At 37.3% G+C, this 12343-nt stretch overlaps 1 protein-coding gene across 2 annotated transcripts in view; it reads right to left on the reverse strand.

Annotated features, from left to right (window-relative positions):
- Positions 1 to 12343, reverse strand: part of ZFHX4 (zinc finger homeobox 4) — a 151794-nt gene that overhangs the window by 77641 nt on the left and 61810 nt on the right. The window lies entirely within an intron of this gene.

Below are 12343 nucleotides of genomic sequence, written 5' to 3' on the forward strand. Positions count from 1 at the left end.
AATGTCAGCTCAAGCACCTGTATGTTATGGATCATCACCTGTGAAAACAAACATCATAATTAGCCTCATCAAAACTCTCAAGAAAGTTCAAAGGAAGAGATTCATGAGCACCTTGAGCTCTCTATCCTTTCCTCCAGTATCTACATCTAAAAAATATACCTAAGCCTTGACCTATACTCGAGCAAGGCTTTTCTGTGCCAGTCAGACAGCGTGTCCCCCCTGTAACATCCAAAAAGGAAAAGGCAATCCAGAATAGTACCTTCTCCACTGCCTCAGATATACAGATTTGCCTAAGGCCACAGAAAAGGGGGGTGGAGAAGATTTTCACAATATAACACACTAAAGCACTTGCTAGAACAGGAGATGAAATTAAACTCCTTTTTTTTTTTCTTATGTAAATCAAGTAACCATTTAGAGCAATTAGTATGCAAGCAATGTTATTTCTTGAATTTAATCCCATGTTTATTAATAAAGCAGACCGGTCAACTCACAAAATAGCCTGCCTCCTTGCAACGCAAACAGAGCTTTCCTTTCCATACAGCGTACCTGGGGAGGATTCTTACACCAGTTGGTCCATAATGAATAAAAATTACATTAATGTAAAGGAGCAAGAAGAATCTGAAAGCCCCATTTCGCTTTGTCTAAATCCAGCACTGTCCAGTGCAGAATATTGTTCCTTGTAACTTGGATGTGTGAAGAACAGCAGGCTCTGCCTTTCAGCTTGCCTCATCAGCTGTGAGCTTTAATTTGAAGCACTTTTGCATTAAACTTACTTTTTTTGCCAGCCCATCCTCACTAATGTTGCACCACCTAAAGCATTCAGCCACTACTCTCCCCCCAAGCTAGCCAAGCATATCAAGTGTGCCTGCAACACTCACAGCCTAATGAACAATGCACAAAAACAAAAGTAACAGCAAGACTCCTATTATCTGATCTTCCGTAAAACACAAAAACTGCCTTCTCTGGTACAGAGGAAGTGCCAGTAAGCCTGCAGGTGTGAGCCAGTTAAAAGAAAAGGCTTTGGCTAAATAGATTCTTTGACTGCCAGGGATTAGACTCATGGCACCAGTGGTAACACACATCTTTTCCTTTAATTTACAAAATTTTCTCACGAGTTTGCAAGAGTTCACCCCATCAGGGGCTTTCTGAGGCCATTGAAATGTCTTAAGTTTTAATTAAGTTGGAGTTGTCAGAAGAAAGCTTTTTTGGCACAGAGTCAGGGTCATTAATTACTGCTATCTTTGTTTCTTTCAGAAAAAAGAACTCTACTGACTTGTTGGGTTACTTATACAGCCTACATTTTCTATCCTGCAGTCCTTATTCACCTCCAAGCAAGGCTTGATTAAGCAGTTTACCAATTACTTCCATCAATCTGATTTACAAATCCTATGGGTAATCTTAACTTCAGAAGCTTTTCTCTCTGCTGATTTGAGGTACAGTAGTAATGAAAGCAGCATTACTGTTAGAACCACAAAGCATTTTAAAATTCTAGATTTTCCTTCCTAAATGGTACTTGAATCGCATTCCTGATTTTATAATTTTGTACCCATCCTCTTATATACTTGTAGCTGGATTGTCAGTTATTAGCAGACACAAGCCACACTGCATAAAACTAAGCAGAACAAACATAATGTCCTTGCTATATCGCAATTGCGGGGTAAAAGTTCATGTTTTCTATCAATGAAATAAATACCTGCAAACAAGCTAGCATTCAAATCACAGGACACAGTATCTGTATTTGATAATAGTAGAAACTTCATTGCTAGGTGCCATTTACAAAAAAAATGTAAAAGTACAGAATAATTAACTAAAATTGTTACCCCGTAACAATTATTCACTGGCCTAAGTAAAAGCTAATTTGTAGGCTTCATTTCTACCAGATGCATTCACATCATAAAAAAGCCAACACCTTAACTGGCACTAATTTGCTGCTTCACCAGAGTTTGAGATATGGGGAATGCACTGTCTCCCTCATTCCTAGAGATAATAGCCTCGAGGCTCAGTATGAAATATAATACTATATAGCAATATGCTATATATCCATTCCATAGATAAAGTGAAGATTTTGATTTCCAAGCCTGTCCATTCTTTGCCTCTGGTGATCACTAATTTCACGTACATGCACAACTAACGTATATTCCTCTAAAACACATACACCCCACTTTGATAGTCGTGTATTTTCAGATACCTGGGAAATTCTTGGGTTTATACAAAGTATTTTGCATAGATACCATTACCATTATTGGAAAGCTTGATAACTGTATATCCTTCTAAATACACCACTTGTTCATTTAAAGTTTGTTTTATCAAAATCCTCAAATTCCTTGAAGCCTGCAAAAGGCCTATGTTAAAACTACATATTTTGTACTGTTTTTAATAAAAACATTGGCAAAATAATGTTTTTTCAGAAACCCTGACTTGAATTTCTGATTTATGGAGTATACTTTACCATTTTGAGCTACTCAGCTCAGCAAGTGGTTGCTCAGAGACTGCAAGACTTGAAATGTCTGTGGCATAGTATAAATTATTTTGATCCTCCCTTGGGTATTTACTTAATTTCTCACCCATTTACTGTACTTCGCATAAAATGGCAGAAGCGAGATAGAAACTATTAAAAAGCTAGGAACACTACCAAGGACGTTAACCAGCTACCTGCAAGTGAGGCAATCCACTGTTAAAGAAACTACTTTGCTGCTATGCATTACGTTTTTGTCTGGTACCTCTGTTTCCTAAATCCAACATCAAAAATAACAACCCCATAGAAATTACGGTGGCTCTTCATTTCGTAAAATATTGAAAACTGGTACTATAAAGAGATTACAAAACTATATTGAAAATTCTTATAAGACAGCCATCTCTTTATTTGTGGCATTTTATTTGTAACAATTTTATTGTTGTGCCGATTGCCAAAGCATCACAGAATTGCATCAATCCTTGTAACTCTTTTCATTCTTTTTCACCTTAGTTAAGATCATCTCTAAACACCAAAAGCAATTCAGCCAAATTATTTATGTCTTCAGGATGAATCTATATAGGGATACACAGCTGTCGTCATATCCCTGAATTCTTTCTTTCCAATCCCATTGTCACCAGCGTACACCTGCAACTTATTGCTGAAGTGCTCTTGAAGTGGGAGACTGGGAGAAGCAAACCTCAGGGACAAGGTCTCCCACCCTTATGTTTTTCAGGCTGCAGCTACCACCAGTGTGAGTTATGGTACCTGCACCTACAGCACTGGGAATGGACACTTTACAACTGTGGGCTCTTTTCTCTCTCGTCTAGTAAGGATGTTACCTAGCCTTTTCAGAATGCCAGCTTACTTTTTTAGTATTTTTCTTCTGTAGTTGAACAATATCTTTCAAATCCATCTCTCTGTTTAAATAAATACACACAGAAATAACTACAGTTATAAGAAAAGACTACCAGGCTGTCAGTATCAAAAAGCCCTTTAAGAGGCTTACATGTTTTATTCTACAGCTAAATATGCAATTCTAGCCCTTTTTAGCCGTGATGAGAAACAGGAAACTTTAATAGCCTAGTTCTGATCTTAAATGCTGTGTGTGTGCACCAGCATATATGTTTTAAAAATCGGAAACCTTTACATGAACACAATAAATCAAAAGCTGGTTTAACAAGCTGATTTAACAAGGTATTAAGATGCGTATTCAACAGAGGAGGTGGAGACTCAAGCTCTGTAAATTGATCAACACAAATGTAGCACAAGTACTGTGATACAAATGAAGACTTTGTACATCTTTTCTGCATATTCATTTCAACTTCTACTTTTTACTCTGGTCTTAGTCCTTTATTTATAACCCTTAATTTGGTTGTTAGAGAAAACAAGCAACTACTGCTTCACTCAATGCTGCTTGGAAATAATGGATTATTCTCTTGCGATTTTGGTCCTCTGCATGATTTTAGCTTGGTACCTACAGATATATAACTAGGCTACTTGACCTGAAGAGTCTCTCTCTGTCTTACTAAGTGCATTGCTAATATGTCTAAGTAAGGGTGGAAAAAAAACCCCAACATGATAAAGTGCCATTACACTAGTAGAACCTCCTAAATGTGATATCTATTTCATGATGAAATCTCATTTCTGTTCTTTATCAAGCAACAGTTTATATGACTTTGAGACAAGCTCATCTACCAGTAGCAGAACTCGTCAGTGTTAGAGCATTCAACTGTATTGGTAGCTTCACTGAAGGTCAACAAAAAAAGTATCTCTCTGTGCTGATATTAAGACACACTTTTATAAAGTAAAAGAGAGAGCAATAGACCCTTTCATTTTAATAAAAATGAATTTTCAATGACATTAGTAACTAAAAATCTTTGTTGGTTCCTTCTGTAATAGAAACATTACTCAAATACATATTTCTCTATTTTGTTTTCTTATCAATATGTCAATACACATATTCTGCAGTAGTTGGTGTGACATGAAAAACTATAATGGATAATATCTAAATATTCCCTGTTCTGTGAAGGACATGGGCAAGGGAAATATGCTTATCTAGCACCCAAGGATCGCACTCTGTATTAACTCTAGGTAGTAAATATGCTTTTGGATATAAGAAATGGAGCACTGGCAAAAAGGCCCAGGCAAATAGGACCCGGTTGACTTTCTAGAATCACTAAAAGCAGAGAAAAACAGCTGGATAGAAATCAAAAGGTCTGCAGTACCCACACATGCCTGGAGCAACAGCTGTACTTATTGAAGCTCTATTAGCAACTGTTTCATCCTGCTGTACGCTACTTCAGGAGCCACTGTTCTGAAGGACATTATCCCCTCTATTTCTGCTTCTGCCAAAGACAGCCCTCTTTCAGGAGAGCAGACTTAGGTAAAACTATGTCACCTGTGCAAACTGCAAAGAAAATTATTGAGTTTCATTACCTGACTACATTAGAGTGGGGCATGCATATTAGTATATAAATATATATATATATATAATTTACACACATATAACGTGACTTTTGACCGAGTGGCTGAAAAATACTTGAGCTGCAAATGTCCAAAAATCTAAACGTACAGGTAAGGATAAGCGTGTTTTAAAATGGTCTTTTCTTCTGGGTAGTTTTCTTTCATCTACTACATCAGGGAAGAAAACTAACACATCCTACTGCAGACCACCTTGCAATGAACTGAACTACTTGGGCTAGGGGCACTTTATTATGGTTAGCTCAGTGCCAAGATGTCACAGTTAACAAAATATCTGACCAGAAAAAACCTGAAATTAACATGTTTGATGTGCAAAGATATTTGGTTAAACAATAACTACTGTTCATTTTACTTGCCTTGTACGGAAACATGAAAATTAAAGCTGAAAAAGACAGCAGTGTTCATCCATCCGTGCAGAATGACTTCCTATTATATGCTTCAAAATTCATTGTCCAGTCTCATTTCACTATGAGAGAGCTTCCAATTACTCCACCTATTCATATCTATTATTGTTTTATGACATGCCTAAAGCTGTGTGCAGTATTATTTCTTATCATAGTCTGTAGAAGGGGTCTATCCCATTTCTGTTCTATAACATGACGCAAGCGAGAACAGAACTTTTGTGGAGGGGGAGCAGGGAGTTGTCATATCATATTGCAAACTCGTACCTGATTTGCTGCCCACTATCACCCCTAGGCCTTTTTTCAACATCAATTCTTTACAAGCATCTTTCTTCTGCTGGATATCTGCATTTTGCATTATTATTTCAGCAGATGTATCGGATTCCATTTGCCAGGTTGAATCCCATTTTATGATTTCCTGTCCATATTTCTAACCTGTCCTCACTTCTTTTTATATCTTCGCACTCTGTCCTCGCTGGTGTTGGCAACACCTCCCAGTTTTAGTACAGCCTGCAGATTTAATGAATGGTCTGTTTACCTCCCCTTCCTTAATCACACGATCAACAAATTAAGTCTTTCACTCACATCTGCAGAACACCTCTGGACACCTTACTCCATCCCCAAAATACAACTTGCACTCCTGCAACCAACTGGAAAATTCACATGGCAACATGGACTCATTCAAGTTTATCTCAACCGCCCAAAACCTTTTGCGAAATTATCTATCCCTTCATTTAAGAAAAGTTCTATGAAATTATTTCCTCCATGTTATTTTGTTATTAAATCACAGTTTCCAAATATTTTTGCTTGTTTTTCTGCACTTAGATTCATTTATTCCTCTCACTATGTCATAACCTTTGGAAACTGCATTCCTGTGTTTCCTCAGGAAGTGGTCCAAGGTTCACTTGGACCTTCAGAACCCATGTTCTCCTCCATGTTTCTCAGAGGACAGCTGGAAAAAGTGGAGTTCCACTAGATGACATGATCCCTCCTTTTTCCTAAACCCTTAGAAGCCCCTGGGTGCACCCTCTTGGGACCAGATGTTGGGAAGGGTAACAGAGAGAGACAGATCAGGCTATCCATCCAAGAAGCCTGTGGGAAAGCAAACCTGGAAGATCACTTCTGTTATTTTATCTGCACGCTCACTTTTCTTTCCATATTGTGTGAGTGGATGTTTAGTTCAGGAGCAAACTATGGTCAAGAGCTCTTTGAAGCATTGCTCCATCTTATTCATCTCCACATGAGGCAGTCGGAGGGGCCAGACAACAGGGAGGAGGGAAGTAGCACCTGCCTGGATATTCTTGGCCTCCTGGAAATGCCTTTGGGCTTAGCAAGTGGAGACAAGAGAAAGTATGGGGTAAAACCTTCAGCGTCAGAGCAATAATATTTGTTATCTTATTTCTTAATCATTGTTATTACTTCAAATAGACCACAAATCTTTATGCAATCATGAAGATATGTACATCTAGAGAATGAACAAAAAAATCCCTGTATTTCTACTGTTCTCATTCTTCAAACCACTTTACCTTTAGGTCATCTTCAACTAAGACATATCAAGTGGAAAGTTAAATTGTTTTGGGGTAAAGATGGTTTCTTGCAGCTTTGGTAAAGCGCCTATCACACCACTAGGCTTTATAAACAACAACAGGCAGCCCTATGGTAATTACCAGAATTACTTTTTTTGGTTTTTTTCCTTTTATTAAAGATTGGTATTAGATTTGCTTTTTCCCAATCCTATGATAATTCCTCAATTGTACTTTACTTTTCAAAAATAATTACTAGTGATTATGTAAATTCATTATCTATGTCTCTTAAGACCATACTATGCTTATCATCAAGACCTGCTGATTTGCATTTATTCTATTTTTTCTGAGTATTGCCTTACTCTTTTTTTATCAACAACTATTTTGAAAAGGTCTTAATTACTTGATCTATTATGTCCTTACTCCTTTTATTGTTCTTGTCAAAGACTGATTTTGAAAGTAGCTCTGTGCATCAGCCATTTCAGAACCAGCTTTCATTTTGTCACCCTTTTCATTTATTATTGAGCTTGCTTTTTCATTCCATTATTTCTTTTTTTTTTTTCTCCAATATATTTGAAATGCTATTCTTATTTCCCCTGGCTCCTTTGGCTAGTATTAACTCATTCTGCTTTTGCATTTCTTTTAACTTTTCCAAGTATTAAGAGTTTTAATTTTCCTGGTTGTTTCCTTCTTTCATTTTTGCCCTGGGAGAGATCTGCCATCCATAGATCTTTGAGCAGCCCCTGGTGAAACTAGAACAACTTCTCCTTATCTCATATATTTTCATCTTTCTCAAAACTGTAGTTTAGTGCCTTTTAGAGAGAGGAGCTGGAAAATGTGATTGGGAATACCTGATTGCTACTTTCAACTGTGACGGAGCTGTAAAACATAAACAATTTGACAATCCTGTAACTGTTTCTCGATCAGTAAAGCCTGTATATTATCTATGTCTTCAGAGGACTGTGCTAACATTTATTTAATATCATTATATCCTCTGACTTTCTCACATGTCAGAAACATGGAGACTGTTATGATTTTATGGGATTCTACAATTGTCAAGTTCCTGAAGGCGAGAAATGGACCAAATTCTTTCCTCCCTTTCACACTCAAACACCTTGAAGCACCTACACAGTCAGTCTAGCTCAAAGTAACAAAAGGAGGGGTTTTCTTGGGTTACTATATATGAATAAGATTTTAAACACTCCTTTGTGTACATTGGGTGTGATTTTCTATCTGATTAGCTGTGGTTAGCTGCAAAATATTCAAATACCTAACATGTTTGGCCATTTCCTCTATTTACAGAACTTTGAAAAGACATTGCTGTAGATTTGGTGGAGTTTACAGTGCTATGGCTAGAAAAAGCATATCCTAGTAAAATTCCATTCATCAAAATTCAGTGGGTTTTGGACAAATGAAAAATTATTACTTGCAAGGTTATGGAAAATAGAGAGACCAATGGTGGAACACAATACTGGCATTCCCAGCCCTGAATTATAAAGTAAACAATAAAAACTGTTTGCTAAATAATTTGACAAATTTCTAACTTCGTTGCCACTACTGAACTGCTCAAATGTGTGCATGAGTACAGCAGCAACCAACACAACAATTTTTATGGAGGAGGAAGACAGAACGGGACATAAAATCTTGTGTTTTAATGAGAAAGTTAGTCAAGAACGGCAGAAGTAGTCTCAGAAATCAAGTCAGTTCTTTCCTACTTTTATCTAGGCCTTCTCTTAACCGCCAGCTTTGGAAGGAAAATAAAGCTGAAGTTGAAAATTTAAATGCTAATTTTAAATTTATGGATATCCAAATCCCATATGTTCAAAAAAAAAACCCCAATGAAATTAGTATACCCCAGTGAAAATAAATGTCCTGATCACTCTTCCCCTCTTGAGCTCTCTGCTTTTCCAGGTGGCTGCAGTGAGATCTCTTGCAATAATGGAGTACTCCAATCTTTGATACTTAATTGTACTGGATTACTGTTTGGCAGTGAACCAACTGGTTGGCCTGGGGACAGATCATTTTATTTAACGGCTCATCACCAGAACCTCACCAGCATGCAAATAGAAATCACCGTTCTGCTGCTGCCAAAAAACTGTAAGAACATAGGAGGCTAATCACACCTGGGAGACGCTCGTCTAATGACATATGCAGGTAAGTGGCCACTTAAAAAAATGAAGGACAAAAAGCCAAAAAACACTGAAAAACTTGAAGCAGTGAAAACCTAAAAATCCACAGTAAAGAGATGCTTTTATCTAAAGGGAAAATCAACTAAAATCAAAACAAGTAGGGTTTTTTCATGGTTAATTACCATTACACTTACAATAACTTGTTACTTATTGTTAGTGTAATTTAGGCTTGAGGGAGGAATATGTGAAGAGTCCTGCTCCAAAAAAGTTTCAAGGAAATAATTTATGAGAGCTCACAGATAAGAGCCTTTAGATTTGACATTTTGATTTCTATAATAAATTGTTTTATTTAAAAAGTAAAACATCATGTAAATTAATTCATCCCTCAAGCAACATGTAGAAATGCCTCAGACATGTTTCAACAAATGTTCAGTCTTCAGCTATGTTCATTATAATGTTCTACTATGATAATAAGTGCTCTGTAAATCAATAAGTAAAACTACACAGTGCCCAATTTAGAAATGCAGCTTCCGTCTCGTCTCGTCCTTAGCAGAAGCAAATGGCATTAGTACTGTTGTGTCCTCTCCTCTACTGTGACTGCAGAAAGATTATGAAAGGCATTTCGTATGCCTGCTTATGAAAAACATACCGCAGGGCAGTGAAAAGTTTTATGGGGGCTGGAGCAAATATCAACAGTTTCCAGGGAAGGAGAAAAATAGGCATCGAAAGTGATCGTTTTCGTCTCCAAGCAAACAGGTGAGTGAGGAAAAGAAACTGAAGCCTATCAGCTAGCAGAATTCCATTTCTTTCTCCTTCCTTCTTCTACCGCTTCAAATTAGCAGCCAGTTTCTTTACTGTTAAATGAAATTTATTATTAGGCTTGCTGGAAAAAAATCATCCTACCTCCTCTCTCTTTTTTTTTTTTTTAATGCCTATCCATGCAAACTTTTTGGCTTTTGTTTTCTTTTCCAAGCTGCCAAGGCCCAGTTCAGAAAGATGGTCTGAATACTACGAAACTAGTGAGGAAGATCATTTGTTTCTTGTCACCAAGAGTTCCAGGGATACTAAATAGTATCAGGTCAGCCTGACTTTTTTGACCTTCCACCTCATTCTAGTCTTCCTCTTTCATAGGTGCTGCTTGCTGCAAGGTCAGCAGGGCTTTTTTTTCCTTAAGTACTAGGTAGACTTCAGATTGAAGGTGCTCATCTAAAGAAATAGACTTTAAAACACAAAAACGAATTTGTAATGTAAACATTAAAATAAAAATATCAAATATAAACAAATATAGTGCATACAGTTTACTGTAGCCTTTCCTTAATCGGGAGATTTGTAGAAGAGCCCGACACATGTACCACAAACATACATGAGAGGGAACACGTTAAACCCCTTGCAGATACTGATTTTCTATAGATCACTCTGCACTAACGTAGTAGAAAACAGCATCAGGTAACCATGTGATAAAGCATGTCTGTATGTTGTGATGTGCTTACATGTCTTAATGCACATGCACAGAAAACAGGTGTGTATGTATGTGCGTGCACAAACACAAAATCAATGTTACAACACATGGCATGTCCTGATATTCCAATTAATGGCTTAAACTTGACCATGTTAAATATCATAGTTATTCTATCATTCAATCAGAATAAGGAGCTGAAGTGATAGTCTGCAGAAGGAAGCACCTATTAAAAGTTCATATGTGAGTCCCTAAAAATATACATTTATGGTAAAAGCCATTGAACATGCAGAAGCAATGATCAGGATCACTGAGCGGAATCTTGCATAGAGCAACATACAAATATACCAAACAAATTCCCTTCTAGTACTACCAGTGGTAATATCGTAAAGATGATAGCTGTTTTCTACAAATAAATCTAAAATTACCTTTTGGGCCACATGCAGTCTGTGATATTTTGTAATTTACTTTCCTTGATAATCGTTTCACTAGAGGCCTGAATTTTCCTTAATTTGCCATATAGGATGAGTTAAGTACAAAGACACCAATAAGCAGAGACAGTGAATTAACTGGGGTTAGAAGCAGAAGGTCTATTAGGCAGCTAATTCTTTGAACACTGGCTCACGTAATTTTAAACGACTTAAACATCTGTACAAGAAACAAATAAATCCCGAAGGGTCAAATCCTGCAATTTTTACTCAGGCAAAATTCCCATGGACTCATGGGATTTGACCCTTAGTTGGGAATATACACAGGTTCAGACCATCTTTTTCAAGCTCAAATGTGGAAATTCTCTTTGGACCAGAGAAGTCCTCAGGGAAGAGCTTTCTGATACCACAAGCATCCAAGACACCAGTCTGGGCTAATCACTAACAGGTTATCATCTCTGAAAATAATGCTGTCTAACAGCAGAGGAATGTGTAGTCTGGTTCTCATAAAATTTCAAACCTGGGACAAAACAGAAGAATCTGGTAGAGCTACCTCTTTTTTCATCTGAATTAATAACACATTATCAGTTTGGTAAGAAAATATGAACTGTTATTATCAAGCTTCCAGATATACAATGAAACTTGGAAGCAAATGTAGCAGTAAACATTTGCTACTGCATATTCACAGTAAATGCTGAATATTTAATACTTATTTTTTGGTATCGTTACACTTTATCAATAGTTTATGGATTATGCCGTTATAAAACTGTAAAATCATTCTAAATTTGAACATCCTTTGAAAAATAAAAAGTCACCACAGCACAGAATAATCAACAGTAAGTCTATCCTTCAGAAAATAACATATCCTTCCTTTAAAGACAGACATAAAGTTCACCTGGCAAACAAAAGTAAAGGCCAAATATTAATATATGCCAATCCATTTGCTTTAAAAATAACTGACAAAAAAATTGACCTAGCTTATCAGAACCTTGTGTTTGTTCCTGTTAGTTTCCAAAAACATTCACTGTTTTTTTTGGGGGGTGGAATTTGAGCTTTAGAGGCTCAGCTTGAGACAGTACAGGCCAAATTTTCGGAAAGAGTGAACCAGGCAGACTAGTATCTGCAGGTGCTCAGCATCTCTGCAAACGCAGATGTAAGGTATATGAACCAGGGCATCCTCATTAAGCAGCTTCTTTTGAACAGCTGGTACAAAGTGTTGGCAAACTTTAGCTGGCCACCTTACCAGGCTGATAGATTTATATATTCATCCACAGCAGAAAGAGCCCAGGGTAGCAGATGCCCGCAAAGCGAAGGGGAAGTTTGTCACCTGGGGAAAGCATGCAGAGATCAGAGGATCTAAGTACTGCCGCAGAAACTCTGCTCCCGGCAGGCGTCTTATTTCCACTTACAGGGGGTTCTCCCTGGCTACAGTGTCCTGAGGACCCACAGACTTGAATTTTTCACAGCCCT

Source organism: Grus americana, chromosome 2 (assembly GCF_028858705.1).
Source record: "Grus americana isolate bGruAme1 chromosome 2, bGruAme1.mat, whole genome shotgun sequence".
Lineage (NCBI taxonomy): Eukaryota > Metazoa > Chordata > Aves > Gruiformes > Gruidae > Grus > Grus americana.